Source organism: Hippopotamus amphibius, chromosome 1, assembly GCF_030028045.1.
Source record: "Hippopotamus amphibius kiboko isolate mHipAmp2 chromosome 1, mHipAmp2.hap2, whole genome shotgun sequence".
Classification (NCBI taxonomy): Eukaryota; Metazoa; Chordata; class Mammalia; order Artiodactyla; family Hippopotamidae; genus Hippopotamus; species Hippopotamus amphibius.
In genome coordinates this window covers 223,995,216-224,017,583 of record NC_080186.1, presented here as the reverse complement: position 1 = coordinate 224,017,583, position 22,368 = coordinate 223,995,216, and the positions used below count along the sequence as shown (strand labels likewise).

The following is a 22,368-nucleotide window of genomic DNA, read 5'->3' as shown; positions in this document are numbered from 1 at the left end:
CGTCGGCCGGGGTGGGGGAGGCCCGGGGACTCCAGGTCTAGCCAGGCTGGGCGCGGGGCAGCCGGGGTCGGCTGCCTCCGAGTCCCCCACCTCGGACGGCCAGCGAGCCGCAGGAAGGCCTCCCGGGCCTGGGCCGGAGCGGGCCTCACGCCGCGCCTGGCAGGCGAACCCCCGGCCGCCGCCGCCGCCGCCGCCGCCGCCGCCGCCGCCGCCGGCCCCGCCCCCGCGGCCCCCGGCCCACCGACCCCCGCCGCCGCCGACGTCGGCCCGCGTCGCCCCCGCGCGCGGTGACTGGCTCGCGCCGGCCTCCTGCCCGGCAGTTGGCGGCTGGGGCCAAGTCCGCGGGAGGCCGCCCCGCCCCCGCCGCGGAGCCGCCGCCGCGCGCAGCCTCCTCCCCCCTCGCCGCCGGGGCGGTGGCGCTGTTGCCGCCGCGGCCTGTGAGGCAGTAACTCCCCTCCGCCCCTGCCCCCTTCCTCCTCCTTTCTCTCCTCTCCCTCCCTCCCCTCCCCGCCCCTCGCAGTCTCGCTCGAGTGAATGTGGCGCGGCGGCGCGGGACGCAGCCTCGGCCCCTGCCGCGGCCCCGCGAGCTCCTGAGGAGACGAAGCCGCCGCCTGCCCCAACCCCCTGCGCTTCCCGGGGGAGGCCACCGCCGCCGGGGAAGAAGGACGAGAAGGGGAGCGAGGGGACGGCGGCGGGAAAACGGGAGCGGGAAGAGAAGAGAGCTCGAGGGCGAGGAGGGAAGGCGGGGAGAGACGGACGGAAGGACGGACGGCCCGACGGACGGCCCCGGGAAGGCGGCCGCCATCGAGCCTGCCCGGCCCCTCGGCTCTAGCTCGGGGCGGCCGCGGCGGCGGCGGCGGCGCGGGCGAAGGGCGCGGCAGGCGCTATCCAGACAATAACCCCGCCGCCCGGCTCCGGGGGCGGCGGCGAGGAGGAGGTGGAGGCCTAGCGCGGCCGAGGCTCGCCCAGCGCCCCGGCGGCGTCTTCGCCCGCGCCGGCCGGCTCCGGCCGCCGTCGGGTGTCGAGGCGTGCGGGCCGCCCGCAGTCGCAGGCTCGCGGCTGACGCCCCCTCCCCTCCCCCTCCCCGGCGCGCGTGCGGCTGATTTTCCGGGTTGCCCTGGACCGAGCTGGATCCTGCTGCTCGCCGAGGCAGGAAGTGAGTTTCGCACGATAATTCCGGGCGGTGTCACGAGTGAAAAGTTTTTTTTTTTTTTTTCCGGCGGAGATCCTCGTTGGGGCTGGGAAACTCCTGCAAAACTCGAGACCAGGAAACCAGCCCGCGTCCCAGCCCCCACCGAAGCCACCTACTCTTCCTACTGCGGGAGGCCAACTCCACATCCGCTCTCACCGGAGAGAGAAACTCGGCTGGATCCGAAGTGACTAATGAAGGGAAGGAAATCATGTCTGGCGAAGCCTTGAAAAAGCTGCCCTGAGACACTGCCCGGCCGAAAGGTAATTCTCACGAGAAGTGTCTACGAGTCATAAAGCTCCTGGGCCAGGAAAGAGAGGAAACTTTAGCGTTTTGCACTTTTTCTCAAGTTCCTCTAAATTCTTTTCTAATGTCGAACTGGATAGTGTTTTAGGTGCTGAATAGTAGAACTGATTCTATTCCGTCTTCTTCCATCTGGACTCTGGTTATTTTAGAGGAGGTTTAAGAATGCGGTGGGATGAAAAGTTCTAAGCAATCCGAAGAAAGAGTGCCTTTGTTCGGCACAAGCTCCAGAAGTTTTAGTTTCCCGGAACATGTACAATGTATATTTCTTATTTATTAAGTTGCTGAACCCGGCAACTTCTATTTTGGAAGAAAGTTAGGTCACTGCGGGGAGCGATTTGCTGCTGCTGAGATGGCTGCCACATTTGTTTATACTGTTACCGATTACTTGGCTTTTGCGTTTGTGTATAGAGATTTTTTTAGTACCAACCTTTATGGCTGTACTTCATTGAATTTTATAAACCAAAACCCTTTGACATTCTTAGTCATGGTAATATATTTCTTCAATAACTTGTTCCTTTCAGACATTTAGAACTTGATAATACTTGTTTGGTTAATTAATTGAAAGCAACTGTTGGCTAGATTTTTCATTGATTTAGTAGAAAGTAAAAAAGGGAGTGTTATGAATAAAGAGAGAATTATAATTAAAAAACAAACGCAGACACCTGTAAATAGTTTGGTTTGTTAGGATTTCTGTGCAGTTCAGAACAGAATATATGGCAAGGGAAGTAAAACGCTTAAAACAATTTTCATGGGCATCACATTGTGATAAACAGCTGTGCTTTTTGAATAGTATTTACATTTTTGTGTTGGCCCAAATGTTTTGGCCGGTTCTGCTGCCTAGTAAGTGATGTGGGGGCAGGTATTAGTGAACCATGGGAGACATTCCACCAGTCAGTTATAAATATAAACACTTTAGAACCAATCGGTAGTCTTTATAGATCAAACTAGTTCTGGTCGCAGCAAACACAAACGGTTTCTTTAGTCGTGTTTTAATGCGTGTCTTTTTAAGGTTGGTTTTTCCCCAGTACTTTTGTGATAGGGGAAGGTGAAAGATAAACTCAGCTTTTGAATAAGTATTAAATAAATATAGTCTTTTGTTGGTAGGTATATCTTAAATATAAACCGACGTTGCCCATGCAACCTCAAGAAAAAATAGTTGGCTTTCTTTAGTTCAAAGAAGAGAAAGGTAGCTCTTAAAGGACAGGATCAAATTATGTTACAAGTATATTTCAAAATGGGAATCTTTTAACTCTTACTCTATACTGTTTTGGATTTTTTCCTAGAGCTTAGTCTCTGGAGCTCCTTTTCAAAATTTTTTTAGTTTTTTAAGTTGTTGGTAAGATTTATGAACCATCAGGTAATTCCTGTTAAGTCAATAGCTTTATCAAGGAATTTAAGGTACATAACTGATCTACTTTATGATTTTGGAACGTTATCATTAGGTAACGAAAGAGGTTATTCTTGGGCATCTGAAAGAGGGGAACAAAATAAATGGCATTGAACTTTGGTTTCCTTATATGGTTTGTACTTGGCTTCAGAGCAACAAAGCCTTAATAGAGCAAGTCTTTTATAGAGAATTATCACTTTGCGAAAATGTTTCTCTGCATTAGTGAATTCTACTTATAAAAAGTATTGTAGCCCTCAAAAATACTTAAATAAATCCCTGTTTTTAGATATAGTTCTTGATTTTTTTTTCCCCTTGAGGGTGCAATAGTATGTTTAAATGCAGACAACACATTTTTAAAAGTGAGATGTTCACCTTTGTGGTTGCCTTTGAGTCCTTTTTTCCCCTCAACAAGGCAAAATTTACTTTTCAGTTTACTTAGAATTTTATTAGTTTAGCACTGAATTAACGTAATGAATTTTAGGTTTTATACTATTGTCAAACTATAAATATTTTTCAAAGTCTTGTTTAAAATGTGACTGATTTGAAAAGAGGTTTAAAAAAGACAGTAATCAGTTGAAACATTTTTAAATGGCTTTAAATTTTCGATACTCTTCTTAATACTCTATGGTTTTTCTTAGATTAAATTGGCACATCTAGAGTACTTCCAAGGTGTTTGTACAAGATGCACACTTAATGGCACTGTTTATTGAAGGTATTTGAGAGTTTTCCATAGTGATAAACTTTATCTTTCAACTAATTAATTCAAATATTATGTTATGAAGTCTGCCTGCTCTTCGAGAACAAACTGTTACAAACTTTTCATGTATAAAAACTTACAGAGGTTCAAATATGGAAAGCAGATTTTTATTGCATGTTTTTAATTAATGAAGTGATAACTGTAGAGACTTTTTGCGTGTATTGTTGGTAAATCTCCAAAATTCAGGTATTTTAGAGATATTGGTATTGAGCTTCTGGTAGTAAATGATACCTTTAAGACACACATGAAAATTTCAGAAAATTAGGCACATATTTGGGCATTTATTTATTTTTAATATTTATTTATTTATTTATCTTATTGGCTATGTTGGGTCTTCGTTGCTGCACATGGGCTTCCTGTAGTTGCAGCGAGCGGGGGCTACTCTTCGTTGTGGTGCGTGGGCTTGTCACTGCGGTGGCCTCTCCTGTTGCAGAGCACAGGCTCCAGGCGCTTCGGCTTAAGTAGTTGCGGCACATGGACTCAACAGCTGTGGCTCAAGGACTCTAGAGCGCAGGCTCAATAGTTGTGGCACAAGGGCTTAGTTGCCCCGCGGTATGTGGTATATTCCTGGGGCAGGGCTCGAACCCGTGTCCCCTGCATTGGCAGGCGGATTCTTACCCACTGTGCCACCTAAGAAGTCCTGGGTATTTATTTTAAATAATTGCTTATAGATGACATCGTTTCCAGTTTAAGCTGTTTTTGGTTTAGAAATAGATTATGGCAGTGTTTACAAAGTATTTGGGATTATGCAGATTTTAGTGATGTTGGATAGAAAAGTAATTTTTTGGTTTTTTGTTTTTGTAATTGCTACTTATCTAGATTCTCTTTAAACAGACTTTGTTGCTTACATTTTTATTTTGACTCTTTCCCTTGCTCATCCATTTCTCTGTCACGTCTTGTTTTTTTCTAGGAACACCTGTGTTATAAAGTCCTAAAAATGCCTTTCTCTTTTCCTTTCCTGATAACATATATTGTACCTGTGTTTAGTTGTTCATAATAGCTTATTTAGTTTTTAAATGCACTCTATTTGCCATGAAAAATGTGTATGTGAATTATGCTCTATAATATCTACTTTTGAATTGTCTAAGGAAATAAGCTCAGCACTTCTGCCCTCCACTTTTCTATGATTTACTCCCTACTATTTTTTGTTTATTTCTTGGTGCCTGTCATCACTTGAACCGTACTACACCCATTTTCCAGATTTAACTTTTAACTTTTTTTGTCGTTTCCTAATTATAAGAAAGAAATCTAGCTGTTATTCAGCTTTCTCTTCTAATTCCTTTATCTTCCTATTTTTATAGTTAGCTTTATTTACTTCCCCTATTTTCTCCATGTTCAGCCCTTGTTTTTAGTTATATTTTGCCCTTCTCCTTTTTCTGAACTTTACTAGTGCATGCTTATCACTTCAAATTATTTAAAACATGAGTAGAATGTATTTATTTGGTCAGCTCCTTTGAACTCTGTCACTTTTCATTCCAACTCAGTTTACATGCCAATATTTAACCTAATACTTATCAATATGTTTTATTTTTATATATACTTTGTTTCCTCAATTATTTTTTTCTCTTTAATATCCCCAGCATTACCTCTGTTAAGATAATATGTTGTTACATATTCTTATATTAATTAACCCTCCTCCCCAATACCTTCTTGATTTATTATGCTTTTGGTTTCTTAAAACACACACACTTATACCGCTGTACCTTCCTTCTTTATTTGTTCCTTTCCTTCCTGTCCTGCCTCTCAAATTAGGTTTCTTCTCTGTCAGTGTCCCTAAGTTTTTGAAATTGCCTTCTTTTGTCTTTTTTATGAAATAAACAGAGTGGAATTCTATTACTCACTTCATTCTTCTCACTTCAGATTTCATTCCAGGTACCATTGGATGCAGGTCACGCCAGTCTTTATAATTGATATTATGTCAGACAATAGGAAAGAATATCTAAAAATTAAGTTGATAAAAGAAGATTCTACTTATCTGGAGGTTATTTATCTACCTATGACTTTAGGTATATAGAGTGTAGTAGAAAAACTAGAAAATAATAAAAAAGACATTTAAGTAGGAGCCCATTTGTTTTTTGTGTGTTTTTTTGTTTTGTTTACTTTTTTTTTCAGATCTTTATTGGAGTATAATTACTTTACACTGTTGTGCCAGTTTCTGCTGTACAACAGAGTAAATCAGCTGTATTTATACATATATCCCCATATCCCCTCCCTCCTGAGCCTCCCTACCCCCCGCCCCCAATCCCACCCCTCCAGGTCATCACCAGTCATCTGAGTTGATCTACCTGTGTATGCAGCAGCTTCCCACTAGCTATTTTACATTTGGTAGTGTATATATGTCAGTGCTACTCTCTCACTTCGTCCCATTCCACCCCCCCCCCCCCCCCCACTCCTCTAGTGTCCTCAAGTCTGTTCTCTACATCTGCATCTTTATTCTTGCGGTGCCACTGGGTTCATTAGTACCACTTTCTTAGCTTCTGTGTATATGTATTAGCATACGGTATTTGTTTTTCTCTTTCTGGCTTACTTCTCTCTGTATGACAGACTCTAGGTCCATCCACCTCACTACAAATAACTCAATTTCATTCCTTTTTATGGCTTAGTAATATTCCATTGTATATATATGCCACATCTTCTTTATCCATTCATCTGTTGATGGGCATTTAGGTTGCTTCCATGTCCTGGCTATTGTAAATAGTGCTGCAGTGAACATTGTGGTATGCATATCATTTTGGATTATGGTTTTCTCAGGGTATATGCCCAGGAGTGGGATTGTTGGGTCTTATGGTAGTTCTATTTTTAGTTTTTTAAGGAACCTCCACACTGTTCTCCATAGTGACTGTACCAATTTACATTCCTACCAACAGTGCAGGAGGGTTCCCTTTCCTCCACACCCTTTCCAGCATTTATTGCTTCTAGATTTTTTGATGATGGCCATTCTGACCGGTGTGAGATGATACCTCATTGTTTTTTATTATACTGAGCTGTTTCCTGCTTATTTGATGTGCTAGGAGAGGTGAGAAAGCACACTGAAAACATCATGAAGCTAGGGCCTATGATATTATACAGTGAGGGAACAGAAGAGTGGAAAAGAATACTGAGTAACTTAGAAAATAGAGTAGTCTCACAACCTGGAGAATATAGCAGATATTTTGTAATAACTGTAGATGGAAAGTAACCTTTAAAAATTGTATACAAATAAAAATTAAAAAAAATAGAGTAGTCTCAGACAACTTGCTTTGGGGAAGAGTTCCTTATACATTTTATTTGTCCTTAGTATTTACTCTATTACAGCAGTGTATAATTACAAGTAATAGTAACTAGCCCTAAGGCAGCTGTTCTCAAACTTTTTGGTCTTAGGATCCCTTTACTCTCTTAAAAGTTATTGAGAACCCCACAGAGCTTTAGTTATTTATTATATTACCTGTATTACAAATTTTTAATAATTAATTAAAAAGTAATAAACTATTGCATGTTAGTGTAACACTGTTTTAATAAAAATATCTTTAATTAAAAAAAAAAAAAACAACTGTTTTCCAAAACAAATCTTTAGCAAAGAATAGCATTGTTATATGTATTTGCAAGTCTTTTGTTTCTGTTTGAATAGAAAACAGCTTCGTTTCATATCTGCTTCTGCATTCAATTTGGAGTATATTGTTTTGGTTGAAGTGTATGAAGAAAATCCAGTATTACACAGACACATGGTTGGAAAAGGGAGATGTATTTTAGCCAAAATTTGACAAGTGGTAATTTTTTAAAGGAGAGCTGCAGTGTTGAATCTGAAACCATATCAATGAATTTTCCATTTCTTGTTACCTGAGAATCCATGGTATATCTTGCACTTTGAATGAATCTTTTACCTCTTTATGATTTTGTGACACTGTATGGGCTGTTTGGGAAATACTGGTTTGTTGAGTTGTACATGTTTTTCCCCCCAAAGTTGACACAGTTCTTTATGCAGTAACAAAACCAAAAAAGTTGTTAATGTCACTGGTGAGCTCATCAGAAGTTTTTAATATGAAGCTGTCAAGCTCAGGGTGGCAGATACAAGTTTTCCACAATTCTAAATTTTCACTTGGAAGCTTGAATATTAATCATTGGTAACAAATGCTGTCAGTGTTTTTCCCTTCAAGTTACAGGCTTACTCGATTTACTTTTGAGAAAATGTCTGCCAGATTCCTAAGTCTGTATAACCATAGTTTCTCGTTCTCTCTTTAAGGTCAAAATGTTGTTCCATTAAAAAAAGGCTAATTTACTTCATAACTCAAAGTAATTTACACAAGTGCTTTTCCTCAAGATTGCCATTTCTCCACATAGAATATGAAGAAGACGTATCAAAGAGTTGAGATTTAATAAAATTATTATTTTGGGGGGAGGGAGGAGGGGTTAGGACTCCATGCTTTCACTGCTGAGGGCCTGGGTTCGATCCCTAGTCAGGGAACTAGGATCCCACAAGCCACGTGGCATGGGCAAATTAAAAAAAAAAAATTTTTTTTTACTGCTTCATTAAAGATACACTTAAGTGAAAGTACCATTTGAAAAGAAATCTGGGAATATGTAATGGTGCTAGTCTAGCTTGATGTCACTGCCTTTGTGCTAAGATGCTAGCGATTTTACCCACCATTGCTGTCAATATAATGGGAAAGGGCAAATGATGTTTTAATATTGTGATGAATTCAGGTTTTGACCTTGAAAACTCCTTGAAAGTCTCTCAGGACTTCCAGGACCCATTGACCACACTTTGAGAACTTAGGTGGATGTTGGGATTTGTGGAGCGTTTGTTACTTGCTTTGATCCCCTCCCCATTCTGGGAGAATCCTGAGGCTTGGTTGTTTAGCTCATTAATTTGGTCTTCAGTTCTTTTCAATTATTTCATTACTTTTTTGGAAAGGGAAATAGAGTTTCTAAGAACTCTTGTTTTTTCATAGGAGTTGATTTTTTAGTTTTTAGTTGTATTTTTGGTCCACATGTAAATTTTTGAATCTCTGAGATATATACTACTTTTACATTGTCTTTTGTTTGCTCTGTCAACAATATAGGAATTTTGTTCTTATTGTGCTTGGTATATGCATCATGCTTTTGGTTTTTCCTCAAATGGTAGATTTTTCATTGTAGTTAAAGTTTTATATTATGGTCCAGACTATACAATATTGGTCATTTAAGTGTATTTCTCCAGCCCAGGTGAGTCCGTATTCTTCTGTCTTTGGTATATTTAGCTAATGGGTTTCTTCTTAGGGTACTTGTCCTCTTACACATATTTCTTGTCCCTCCAGAGATAATATTCCCCTATTTTCACAGTTATACTGTCCAAATGTCAGATCTCCCACAGTATAGAGAGCTGTGCTGGAGGCCTTAGCCATGCAGCTGTTCTACTGTGGTTTTATTACCTGGCTGACTGCCCAGGACACAGTTCTCCCAATGCCTCTTGCTAAAAAACTTATCCTTTTTGGAGATCCTGGTTTATGCTTGTTTTGTGTATCTGGTTCTTCAGATGTGTTTTGTTTTCATCCCCCACCCCCTCTGCCCCCAATCCACTTTTTATTCTCTACAAATTCCTTTCTTTTCTTATCTGTAGATGAACCCCTCCTAGGTTTTTTAGTACCACTATAGATATTTTTTGTAATTTTCTTTTCATATTTTAAAGTTTGAAACAATAACAAATACACAGAAAAGTTGGAAGCATAGTGCAAAGAATTTTTTTTGTTCTAAACCACTTGATAGTAAGCTGTCTGCCTCTGAAGCCTCATCACCCCCAAATACATTTTAATGTTTATTTCCTGCAAACAAGGGCATTCTCCTACATAATAACATCATAACTATCAAATTAGGATGTTAGCAAGAATACATTACTAACATCTCAATCTGACAAGTCATCCCAATGTGTGTGTTTTTTTTTAATTAATTAATTAATTAATTAATTAATTGCTGTGTTGGGTGTTGTTGCTGCACACAGGCTTTCTGTAGTTGCAGTGAGCAGGAGCTACTCTTCATTGTGGTGCACGGGTTTCTTATTGTGGTGGCTTCTCTTGTTGTGGAGCTCGGGCTCTTGGCGCACAGGCTTCAGTAGTTGCAGCACTCGGGCTCTAGAGCACAGACCCAGTAGTTGTGGCACACAGGCTTAGTTGCTCCATGGCATGTGGGATCTTCTTGGACCAGGGATCGAACCTGTGTCCCCTGCATTGGCAGGCAGATTCTTAACCACTGTGCCACCAGGGAAGCCCCCAATGTGTTTTAAATTAAAAGTATCCAGTTTAGAGTCATGCATTGCATTTAGTTGTCATGTCTCTAAGTCTTCTTTAATCTGGAAAATTTTTTATCTTTACTTTGAGGAAACTTGACACTTTGAAGATCGTAGATCTAGCTATTTTGTAGAATAACCCTTAATTTGCATCTCTCTGACATTTTAATTAGATTTTGATTAGATTTTCATTATTAGATCTTTGGCAGGGTTATCATGGAAGTGATGTTGCATTTTTCTCCTTGTTTCTTATCAGTGGCAGGCAATTTCAGTTGTCCCATTATTGATAGGAATTGGTTATGTGATTAAGGCTGTAACTGCCAGACATCACCTATTTCAAGGTACTCGTTTCTCATTTTTGTGATTAATAAATATTTTGGGGCTAAGTATTGAGCCTATGTAAATATTTTGTTTCTCCTTAGATTTTTAACTTATTTATTTACATCTATATCTATTCATGATTATTTTATTCACTGAGTTATAATCCATTATCATTTATTTTGATGCTCAAATTGTTGTTGATTTGGCTAGTGGGAACCTCTTCTAGCTGGTTTATTTTCTTTTTGACATACCTCTTCCTTCTTTGAGCACTTTTTTGTATTTAGCACAATATGCTCTTCCAGGCTTATCTTCAAACTTGCTGCAGTTATTTTTAGTGGAAAATGGTACTTAGAAGCCAAGATTGGGGCACTTCTTGTGCTCATTGCTGTTGGGGTGTTGTTGTTCCTGCCTTCTCAGTACATGGAGCTAGGGGATATCTTTATGTGCACACACATACACAGTCACATTTACATCTATATTTCTATAAACATAGAATAATTTCACAGTGATACTTCCAATTCTAATCCAGCACCATAGAGTTCATTCTAGTGTTTTCCCTTTCCATATTTGTAACTTTTCTCTGAGAGAACTAGTTTTTGTTTCTGTACCTTTTTCCTTGTTTGTTTTTCTTTGGTGAGGGAGATGAGGTAAACATTTGATCAGACAGACATTTTCAGCCAGAAGTCCCTGTAGTCCAGTTGATTTTTAAATAATCCTTTGAATTATTTCTAAGGGGATAAAATTCTAAAATGTAGCACATGGTAAAATATACTTAGGTGAAATATTTCATTCCTTAGTAATTCCAGGTCACTATATGAAAGGTGGATGGAATGAGTCAGTACTTTTATGGTCTACATTGCTAAGTTCCTTGTGGAGATAATGTTGGGGCTCGATTTTAGTATGAATGCATTGATTTTGGTGCAATTGCATTTTTCCATATGAAGGTTTTATTGTTTATATAATCCCAAAGTTTTTGGAGCATGTATCTTATCTTCTTGGTAATTGTGTCCTTGGAATTTCAAACCTTAGACCAATTCTAGAATCCTGTGGGGTGGAAGAAAGTTGTGTCATTTTTGTTAAGGCCAACACAAGAAACCTGTAATCTATAAAAGTGAATCTCCTTGCCAAGGCTATCACCCAGCCTAGAATGAGTTTGTTTGACTTTCCCCATCCCTGGAGATTTAGGAAGTGATTTTAGAGGTATATTGGGATATCTTTTTGTGGCTAGAATAGATTTACTCTCAGTCTTCTAAAAAAAGATAAGGATCCTGGCAGCAACAAATGGATTCTTTGGGTGCCCTGTTTATCTCTGGGGACTTCAAAAGATTTAATTAATTGTCCTGGGGCTAGCTACAGAATATCAGACTGTGTATAGTAGGTACAGTTCGATCTGTCAGAGATACCTGATAGCAGCATAATGTGCTGTCTGCTCTTTCTTTTGAAAACTGTTCCCAAGCCAGAAACCCTGGGAGTCTATCTTTTTTTATCTTTTTGAACTTGGTTATTGAAATCATAACCATTTATATCAATTCTGTCTTTGAGGTGTCTATAGAATGAGATACTTTAGGGTAGGCTTGGAGGGCTGGACAGGGTACAAGCACTGAAGCTTTTGTTATGCAAAGAGTTAAAGTAATTACACCCTCCCCCCCCCTTTTTTACTGGTTATACAAATTTAAATATAGAAATTTATAATATAGAAGGTGAAAGTCCCCTATAATTCCATCTCCCAAAGATTCCCAGTGTATTGTGTATTCTTCTGAAGTCTTCTGTATGTATTCCAACATGTAAGTGTGCATGTATATACACGTGTAAGGATCTTTAAATAAAAATGGGAGCTATATTTCATTCATATATAAGGGGATATATTAGGTATGTATGTGTTAATTAGCATTAGAATTGTTTCTGGGTTGTTATAAATGTTGACGAAAAATTAATCAGTCGATCTAAGAATTGGAAAGTTACTTGTATATTTGAGCCAAATTTGAGGATTATAACCCGGGAAGAGCATCTCAGAAAGCACTGAGAACTGTTCTACCCGTTAGAAGTCAATACATAGTTTATGTAAGTTTTTTCAGACAGAGGGCTGTACATTAAATGAAGTATTATTGACAGTTTACATAATCCAGATTTAAGCACCATTATGGTGGGTCATGTAACCCTTTCTTTACAAGCTCAAGAAGGAATGTTATCCTTTGAGTTGTTGATGTTGGGAGAATGTTGAGCAGGTATTTCTGCTGATGGGAGGTTTGGTCAGTGCATAATGTGGATATACAATGCACAACGAGGGGAGAGGGCAGAGAAAAATTTTATGTTTGAATTTTCCTTGTCTTGCCATGAATATTAATTTTATTTCATATACATGGCAGTGCTGTACAGAATACAGGTTTATTTTTGTACTCTTTGCATGTAAATTTTTACACTTACATGAATTTTTTCTGGTGGATAAATTCCCAAAGTGCATTTGCTATGTGTGTAGTTGAAATTGATAGAATCAAATTCCCTCTGAAGAGTTTGTATCCATTTATACTTCCACCAATAACATATGAGAGTACCTCTTTATGAGCATTCTTGAACAAATTGGATATTAGCTGTTCTAAAGTACTTGTGCAAATCTGAGACAGGCAACGTAATATAAGTATATATATAACATAGGCTTTGGAGTTAGATTGTTACCTACTGATTGTGACATTGGCAGGTTAAATGTAAAAATTCTTTTAGGAATATTACATATTTGTATGCTGTTTCTGTTCTGCATGGATTTAGTTGATTTGTTGTTTATATGCTTTGGTTATGGTGTTTGCTGTATAGAAGCTTTAATTTTAACGTAGTCAGATTTGTCAGTCTTTATGCATTTTTGGGTTTAACGGTTTTCTTAGAAAGAATTAATGCCAAGATTATAAAAATAATAATCTAGGTTTTCTTACTTTGGCTTAAGGAGTGAAATAATGATCTAGATTGATTTTCTCCAAATTTCTAACCAGTCATTTTAATGCCATTTGTTTAATAAACCATCTTTTTACTTCTAAAAGTTTATCTTTATCAAAGTAAATTCCCAAATATACTTAATTTATATTGTTTCCTTTTTTATTATTGTGTTTTTTGTTGTAATACTATGCTATCTTGTTCTCCCATCGCGACCCCCCCCCCACCCCCCATTATAGTATGCTTGATATCTGGAAGTGTCAGTTTATTACTCCACTTTTGGAAAATTTTCCAGGTGAACTTGAATCATTAAGTTCTGAAAGTACTTCTTGTTGGTATGTTGATTGAGAGTGCTTGAATTTATAGATTAATTTAAGAAGTATTTGGTACCTTTACAATAGCATATCTCTTTCCAGGAAAGTAAAATTTCCATTTTTTAAAACACTTTATGCCCTTCAGTGGATTTTATGCTTTTCTTTTTTGTCATATCCATGTTTCTTATTAGTATGTATATTTCTTGTTATTATTAAGAATTTTGTGTATCTTTTTTCTTAAGCGTATTTCCAGAAAACTTAATGGAGGGAAGGTGAGAGCTGCTGCTGTTATGAATGGGGCTGTTTCTTTAATTGTATTCTTATCTGGATACTTAGAGGGAGATTGATTTTTCATATTTATTACCTACTGCATTCTACTGAAGACTTTTAAAAAATTGCTAATAGATTTTTAGATGCTATGCTTGGATCTTCTAGGTGTATAATTATAGATGAACCAGTAATAGCACCTTTTAAAAAGTTGAGTTATAAATATATTAATTAAATTGTATAGTCTCATGTTTTATAATTTAACATGCATAATGACAAGTACTTAATAACCTTTCTTTTTAACTGTAAAGTTCTTCCCTCATTTCCTCTCATTGCTTGAGATCATCCTCCAACATTAGGATATCAGTCTGATTAATCTTTGATAAGGGGATTTTTATTGTTGCCCAGGAGTTTCCATTTAATCATACTACACTTTCTTTCTCTATCATTGTCTGGCTGGGGGAATGGGAAAGGGAACAAGAAAGCTTGCTAAACTCTGAGGTTGATTTAAGTGGAAGTTGGTTCCTTCTATCACTGTTCTACCCCTTAATTGGTTCTTGAAGGTGACTGGTGGTATGAGAATGGCTTCTTGAACCTTGTTCCTTAACTGCTTTTTGATTTATTTCTGAGAAAAATACTACGATTTATAAACATTTTCCTTGAAATCTTAGTATTTAGTGTGATGCACAGTAGTAATTATGTATATCTTTTGATGATATTTTGGTCCTTTATTTGATTTATAATAGTAAACTCTCTAGCTATGTAGTTTATACACATAGTAAATGTTTCCCAAGAGATCTTTGCCACTGCTTGCACCCTAGGGTTTATTTTTGTCAATTTATGTGTTTCACTGACCTTGATCTTATCCTTCCTTATAATATATTTAATATGTAATTTGGTATAAATGAAAGATGTTCCCCAGAATGCTGATATTTTCCTCATATTCAGTGGATTTTATCACTGAAAGTGACTTAGAAACAGTCTAGTCTAAGTAACCACTGTTTTCTTTTTAATTAACAGAAGAGGAAACATGATCTGGGTGGGGAGGTGAAATCCTAGAGGTCATTTAGTTTATCAGTGACATAAGTGAGATTCAAAAAATAAATCCAGAGAATTCCCTGGTGGTCTAGTGGTTAAGACTTGGAGCTTTCACTGCCAAGGGCCTCGGTTCGATCCCTGGTTGAGGAACCAAGGTACCAAAAATCCAGGTTTCCTGACTCTACGGTTTTTCCCTTATACCAGAATTTTCCTAGGTGTGTTCTGAAGTAGATAGTCTCTGTAGAATAACACTATTTTTTTTATTTGCTGAATGTCTATTTTATTTTGTGCCTCCTTTCAATTCTCATCTTCCCTGCCCCTCCCCCAGGTTTATTGAGATATAATTGACACGTAACATTGTGTAAGTTTAGGGTGTATAATGGGTTGATTTGATACATGTATATTGCAATATGATTACCACCTTTGGGTTAGCTAACATGTCCATCACCTCACATAATTACCTTTTCCTTTTTGTGGTGAGAACATTTAAAATCTACTCTTTTAGCAACTTTCAAGTATATAATACTTTTTAACTATAATCAGTCACAGTGCTGTGCATTAGATCCCCAAAACTGAATCCTTTCCTTCTTTTCTCCACACCCCCCTCCCCAGAACTATACTTCTAACTGGCAACTAGAACACACTGTTTTCCAAATATTTTTAATAGATGTTACAGAAAAAAAGTTCTGGGTTCATGTAAATGAGGACACCTTGGGTTAATACACCTGTTCTTTTTTCCTTTGTCACATGCTAGTTTGTCATAGATGATTGTTTTTAATTTTAGAAATAACTGGAATACAGCTGTTTACAAAAAAAAAAAGTTAGCATCAGTATTTGAGCCAAGAAGTTTCATGTAAAGATTTATACTAAAGCGGCATGCAATTTGTAATCTCACATTTTAAAATATATACTTTTCTCCCCCCTCTTTCTACTCATCCATCCAGCCCAGCTCAAGTTCCATGTTTCCACTGAAGCTTCCCCAAATATTTGAGAAGTTTTCCTGTCTTTGGATTTATAACTTAGATTTTTTTAGATTGTGATAAAGTACACATAACATAAACTTTACTATCTTAACCATTTTTAATATTTCTTTTATTATTATTTTCTTTTTGGCTGTATCGCGTCTTACTTGCAGCACGCTGGATCTTCCTTTGGGCATGCTGGATATCTCTCATTGCGGCGCACGCGGGCTTTCTCTCTATTGTGGTGTCTGGGCTCAGAGTGCATGGGCTCTGTAGTTTGCAGCATGCAGGCTTAGTAGTTGGCGGTGCACAGGCTTAATTGTTCCATGGCATGTCGGATCTTTGTTCCCTGACCAGGGATCGAACCTGTGTCCCCTGCGTTGGAAGGCAGATTTTTAACCACTGGACTATCAGGGAAGTCCCCTATCTTAACCATTTTTAAGTGTACAGTTAAGTGGTGTTAAGTACATACTGTTGTGCATCAGTCACCACCGTCCATCTCCAGAACTCTTTCCATCTTGCAAAATTGCAACTCTACGCATTAAACAACGACTCCCTGTTCCATTTCTCTTCCTCCCAGCTGCTGGCAGCCACCATTTTACTTAATGTACTCTGTGATTTTGACTACTTTAAGTGCCGCATATAAATGGAATAATATAATATTTATCCTTTTTTAAAAATTAATTAATTAATTTTATTGGTTGCGTTGGGTCTTTGTTGCTGTGCGTGGGCTTCTCATTGCAATGGCTTCTCTTATTGCGGAGCATGGGCTCTAGGCCTGCAGGCTTCCGTAGTTGTGGCACTCGGGCTCAGTAGTTGTGGCTCACAGACTTCATTGGTTCGCAGCATGTGGGATCTTCCTGGAGCAGGGCTTGAACCCGTGTCCCCTGCGTTGGCAGGTGGATTCTTAACCATTGCACTACCGGGAAGCTCTGTCCTTTTGGTTTTGACTTATTTCACTTAGCATAATGTCCTCAAAGTTCATTCGTGTTGTAGCATATGTCAGGAGTTCCTTTTTAAGGCTGAATATTCCTTTGTATATACCACATTTTCCTTAACTATTCATCTGTCATGGGCACTTGGGTTGCTTCCATGTTTTAGCTATTGTAAATAATGCTGCCATACATATGGGTATACAAACACTGCTCTTTGAGACCCTGCTTTCAATTCTTTTGCGTTTATAGCCAGAAATGGAATTGCTGGAACATGTGATAATTTCATTTTTAGTTTTTTGATGAACTCCCATATTGTTTTCCACAGTTGCCTGTACTATTTTACATTTCCACCAAGAGAGCACAAGTGGTCTAATGAGAGGCCTAATTTCAGTACATCCTTGCCAACACTTTGTTTTGTTTTGTTTTTTGGATAGTAGACATCCTAATGGGTGTGAAGGTGGTATCTCATCGTTTTGATTTGCATTTCCTTAATGACGAGTGATATTGAACATCTTTTCATATGCTTGTTTATATGTTTTCTTTGGAGAAATGTCTGCGCATTTTGAATCAGGTTCTGTTGTTGAGCTTTTGGAGTTCTCTATATTTTGGGTGTTAATTCCCTACCCAGAAATATGATTTGTAAATATTTTCTCCCATTTTATGGGTTGCTTTTTTCTCTGTTGATAGTGGCTTGAGGCACACAATTTTTTAAATTTTTATGAAATCTAGTTGTCTGATTTTTCTTTTGTTGCCTCTGCTTTTAGTGTCATAGCCAGGAACTCATTGCCAGACCCAGTATCGTGAAGTTTTTGCCCTATGTTTTCTCCTAGGAGTTTAGTTTGGATTTATAACTTTTAAAAAGTGCTTAGCTATTTAATTTAAAACTTAAATATATAATCTCTTTTGTATTGTTTTCTAATTATTTTTGGATATTTTGGTTAGCTTAACTAAATTTTTTCTTTTTCAAATAAAAGTGCTAGCATTCTTCTCTCTTCCCCCAGTTTATTAGTATTGCATTTCAGGCTTCTCTTTGGAATTAAGCCTTTCATTTTGAGATAATTGTAGATTCACGTGCTAGTTTTAAGAAATAATATAGTGAGATTTTCTCTTTAAGGCAACATCTTGAAGAATTTTAGAACAGTATCATAACCAGGATATTGAAATTGATAGGGTACAAAATAGTTCCATCATCACAAGAATCCCTGTTGTTGCCCTTTTATTCCGACAGTAACATCTCCCTCCCATACTCCCCTCCCTCCCATACTCCCCTCCCTCCATTTTTGTCTTTTCAAAACTATATAAATGGAATCATATAGTATTTAACTTTTGGGATTGACTAATTGCCTAATTCCCTGGAGATTCATCTCAGTTGTTGCTTATAGTAATAGCTCATTGATTTTTATTGCTGAGTGGTATTCCACAGTATGGATGTACTACCAGTTTGTTTAACCATTTCACGTTGAAGGACATCTAGGTTGTTTCCAGATTTTGGCTATCAGGAATAAAGTTGCTGTGAACATTCATGTATGGATTTTTCTGTGGAGATAAGTTCTCATTTTTCTGGGATAAATGTCCAAGAGTGTAATTGCTGTGTTGTGTCATTTAATTTTGTAAGAAGCTGTCAGAGTGTTTTCCAGAGTGGCCATACTTGTTTGTATTATTCCCACTAGCAGTGTATGAGAGATCCAGTTTTCCCACATCCTTGCCAGTATTTGATGGTGTTACTATTTCTTTCTTACTATTTTTTACTTTAGCCATTCTTTTTGGTACATAGTGGTATCTCATCATATTTTACTTTTCATTTCCCTAATGGTTAATGATGTTGAATCTCTTTTATGTGATTATTAACCATCTGTATATTTCTTCAGTGCAGTGTCTGTTCATGTTTTTTGTCCACTTTCTAATTGGATTTTTTTTTCACTGTTGCATTTTGAGAATTCTTTATATATTTTAGAGACTGATCCTTTCTTGATATATGGTTTGGGAAAAAAATTTTTTTTCCATTCTATAGCTTGTCTTTTCATTATTTTAACAGGATCTTTTGTAGAGCAAAAGTTTTTAGTTTCATGAGGTCAGATTTATCACCCTTTATTGTTTGTGCTTAATATTCTTTGCCTATCCCTGTATTCTGCAATTTTTCTCCTGTGTATTTTTCTGAAAGTTTTATCATTTTATGTTTAAATCCGTAATCCTTTTTGAGACAATTCTTATAGAAGGTGTGAGATTTAGGTCAAGGATAGTTTTTTGGCTTCTGGATATCCAGCACCATTTCTTGAAAAGGCTGTATTCTTCCTCTATTGAATTGCTTTGCATCTTGTTTGAAAATCAGTTGGGAATATTTGTATATGTAGACATTTTTTAGCATAAGGAGAGGTACAAAATAGAACATAAGAATCACGTGCAGTTCCACCTCTGAGATAATTACTGTTAATACTTTGTTGTGTTTCTAGTTTTTTCTTAAGCCTGTGTATATGTGCATAAGATTATATAATTTTTCATTTAAAAAAATTGTTCCTAACTTTGTCCCCTTTTTATTGTGAGAAGTTTTCCATTTCTGCATAAAAAGACAGCATTTTAATGGTTTTGTAATTTTCTTTTATGTAGCTCTGCTGTAGTCTATTATTGATGGGATTTTATAGTGTTTACATCTGTTATTTTCATAGTACAGTCTTTAATACATAATGAATAGATTCTCAGTATATACTTGACAAATTAATTTAGACCTCATCATATCTTAAAAAGACAAAACAGAGTTTATATATTTTAGAGACTGATCCTTTCTTGATATATGGTTTGGGAAAAAATATTTTTTCCCATTCTATAGCTTGTCTTTTCATTTTTTTAACAGGGTCTTTTGCAGAGCAAAAGTTTTCAGTTTCATGAGGTCTGATTTATCACTTTATGGTTTGTGCTTAATAATACTTATTATTATACTTATTTATTATTATAAAATAAACTACTTTTAACCTAGTATCTTCTGCCACGTATTGGACTATATACTAATATTGGGCACTTTCTTCAGAGTAGTGTTTATTTTTTTGAATTATATACAAAGTGAAGGGGTTCCAGTGTATCAGTTGATGGAGTACAGTTTTTTTCCTGCACTACAGTGTCTCACTACAGTGTCTCACCTATATAGTCTGCTTACCATGTAGGAGCAAGGATTTGAGGCAGATTTTTGGAGGATAATATAAAATCTAAATTCTATTCTAGCTTTAGAAGTTAGATATAGCAACAGCATTTAAGCAGCTACCTTGTGCTAAGAACTGTTCTAGGCTCAGGAGAGGACAAAGAATAAATATTTGAGGTCGTTCTTTCCTAGTCTATAAGTAGCTCTACCTTTATTCTGTAAATGAATAAACTGAGGCACATAGGCATGCTTTTGCCAGGATCCATTGTGCCATTCAGCTTCTATACTTACGTAGTTAGTTTTCTGTGTAACTTTTTAGCATCTGGGGACTCTATTTGGAGATATTTTCAAATGCTAATTCAAGGGCAGCTGTAACATTTTTTTCTTTTCTTTTTTTCACCATATGATATAATTATTTATTGAGATCCCTGTGTGTTCAGTTTGAGTTTTTTTTTTTTTTTTTACTATTCTTAAAAATGAGATTTGAGGTGACTTTTAATAGGATGTGAATACTAGTTAATAGAAATAGAAAATCAAATCCAAGGAAAGGAGTGAGGAAATATATAACTTTAAAGTAATTTAGCTGTGATAGAACATCAGATTTAGCTAAGCTTCCTGGGTGCCAAGGTTCTCATTACCCTAAATAAAGAAGTATATCAGAAGTTCTCCAAAGGATTCAAAGATTTTCCTTGCATTAAATTCTAGATGATTTCTAAAATGTGAATTCCCTTATGTAACAGCTGTTGAATAATGAATGGACAGTATTGTTGACAATAATTTAACAGCACATATTCTATAGCTCTCAGGCTCTTTTTAATATATATGTATTTTAATAAAAATAGGATGATATACAAAAAACTCAGCAAAGACATCATATATGAGGCTAGGCTAATGTGCTTCAAAATATTCTCTCTATATATATACACATATACATACCTGTATACTCACATATACACATATATACGTATATATGTGTATATGTGTGTGTGTACATATATATGTACTCTTACTTGATCTAAAGGTAAAAACAGACATGGATGGCGACAGTAATTTTTTATACTCCTCTAACCATCATTGTTCTAATTTGGAATTTTGCTAGCTGAGTAGCAGACAATTTCAGGATTTTACTTTCTAATGAAAGAATGGCATATCAGAATTCTATTTTGCTTATTGATGCTCTGGAAATCAGTTGAGAAAATGGTATGTTTATTGTAAGATTAAGAAAGTTGATAAGTATTTATGTCTGAATAGCCGACCATTCCTTTTCTACAAGGGGTACTTGCTATTATAAAGCTAGTAGTTTCCTCAGGAGGCAGGTGTAGAGCTGTTATTGGCATCTAATGCAGATGCTTTACTGAGACCACTAAAACACCAAAGAATATGGTACAGATGATTTTGGCTTAATGGATTTTCAAGATTTCCAGGAGTATAACGAATTACATGTCCACTATAGAAAAAAAAATCCTCACAGTCCCAGGGAATGTCAAGTTTTGGGCAGCATCGTGTCCCAGTTTGCTTGACTGAGTTAGCGTTTTAAAAAAAGACCAATTTTTCAGATAGTTAAAAGAGAGGACTTAGAGTGAGATATTATTTAAAACTAAGTAGTTGCATGTTGCAATATGAGAACCACTGCCAGAGATTGTAATTCTTCCATTCTTTTTTTCATAATAAGCAAAATATCAGGACTAGTTGTTCTTTTTAAAAATAGGCTTTTTTTTTTCAGAGCAGTTTTACGTTCACAGTCAAATTGAGCATAAGGTACAGAGATTTCCTATATACTTATTGTTCCCACACATGCATAGCCTCTCCTATTATCACTACCCTGTACCAGGGTGGTATGTTTGTTATAGTTAGTGAACCTACATTGACACATAATTACCACCCACAGTCCATAGTTTACATTTGGGTTCACTCTTGGTGTTGTACATTCTGTGGATTTGGAATGTATAATGGCATGTAGTCATCATAGTATCATACAGAGTAGTTTCACTACCCTAAAAATCCTCTGTGTTCTGCCTATTCATTCTCCTCCCATGCCCAAGCCCTGGAAACCTCTGATCTCTTCACTGTCTCCATAGTTTTCCCTTTTCTGGAATATCATGTGGTTGGAATCACATGTATGTTTATGATCTTTTCAGGCTGCTTCTTCTTTGTAGTATGCATCTAAGGTTCCTCCATGGCTTGATAGCACATTTCTTCTTAATCTCTGAATAATCCACTGTTTATTTTTCCATTCACCTACTGAAGGACATCTTGATTGCTTTCAAGTAGTGGCAGTTATGAATAAAGCTGCTGTAAACATCCAAGTGCAGGGTTTTTTTTGTGGTTGTAAGTTTTCAGTTCCTTTGGATAAATACCAAAGAGCATGATTGCTGGATTGTATGGTAACTGTATGTTAAGTTTTGTGAGAAATTGCCAAACTGTCTTCCAGAATGGCTATACAGTTTTGCATTTCCACTAGCATTGAATGAGAGTCTCACATCCTCACTAGCATTTGATGTTGACAGTGTTCCAGATTTTGGCCATTCTAATAGGTTTACAGTGGTATCTTGTTTTAATACGCATTTCCCTGATGACTTATGATGTGATCTTTTCATATGCT

At 37.5% G+C, this 22,368-nt stretch overlaps 1 protein-coding gene across 10 annotated transcripts in view; it reads left to right on the top strand.

The window, feature by feature from the left end:
* Positions 1-1,361: 1,361 nt before the first annotated feature.
* The window catches only part of ERBIN (erbb2 interacting protein), a 114,112-nt gene continuing 93,105 nt past the window's right edge, over positions 1,362-22,368 (top strand). For all 10 annotated transcript variants that reach the window (XM_057742230.1, XM_057742175.1, XM_057742250.1 and 7 more), the window contains exon 1: positions 1,362-1,452. The gene's annotated coding sequence lies outside the window, so the exon portion shown is untranslated. The remainder of the gene's footprint in view (positions 1,453-22,368) is intronic.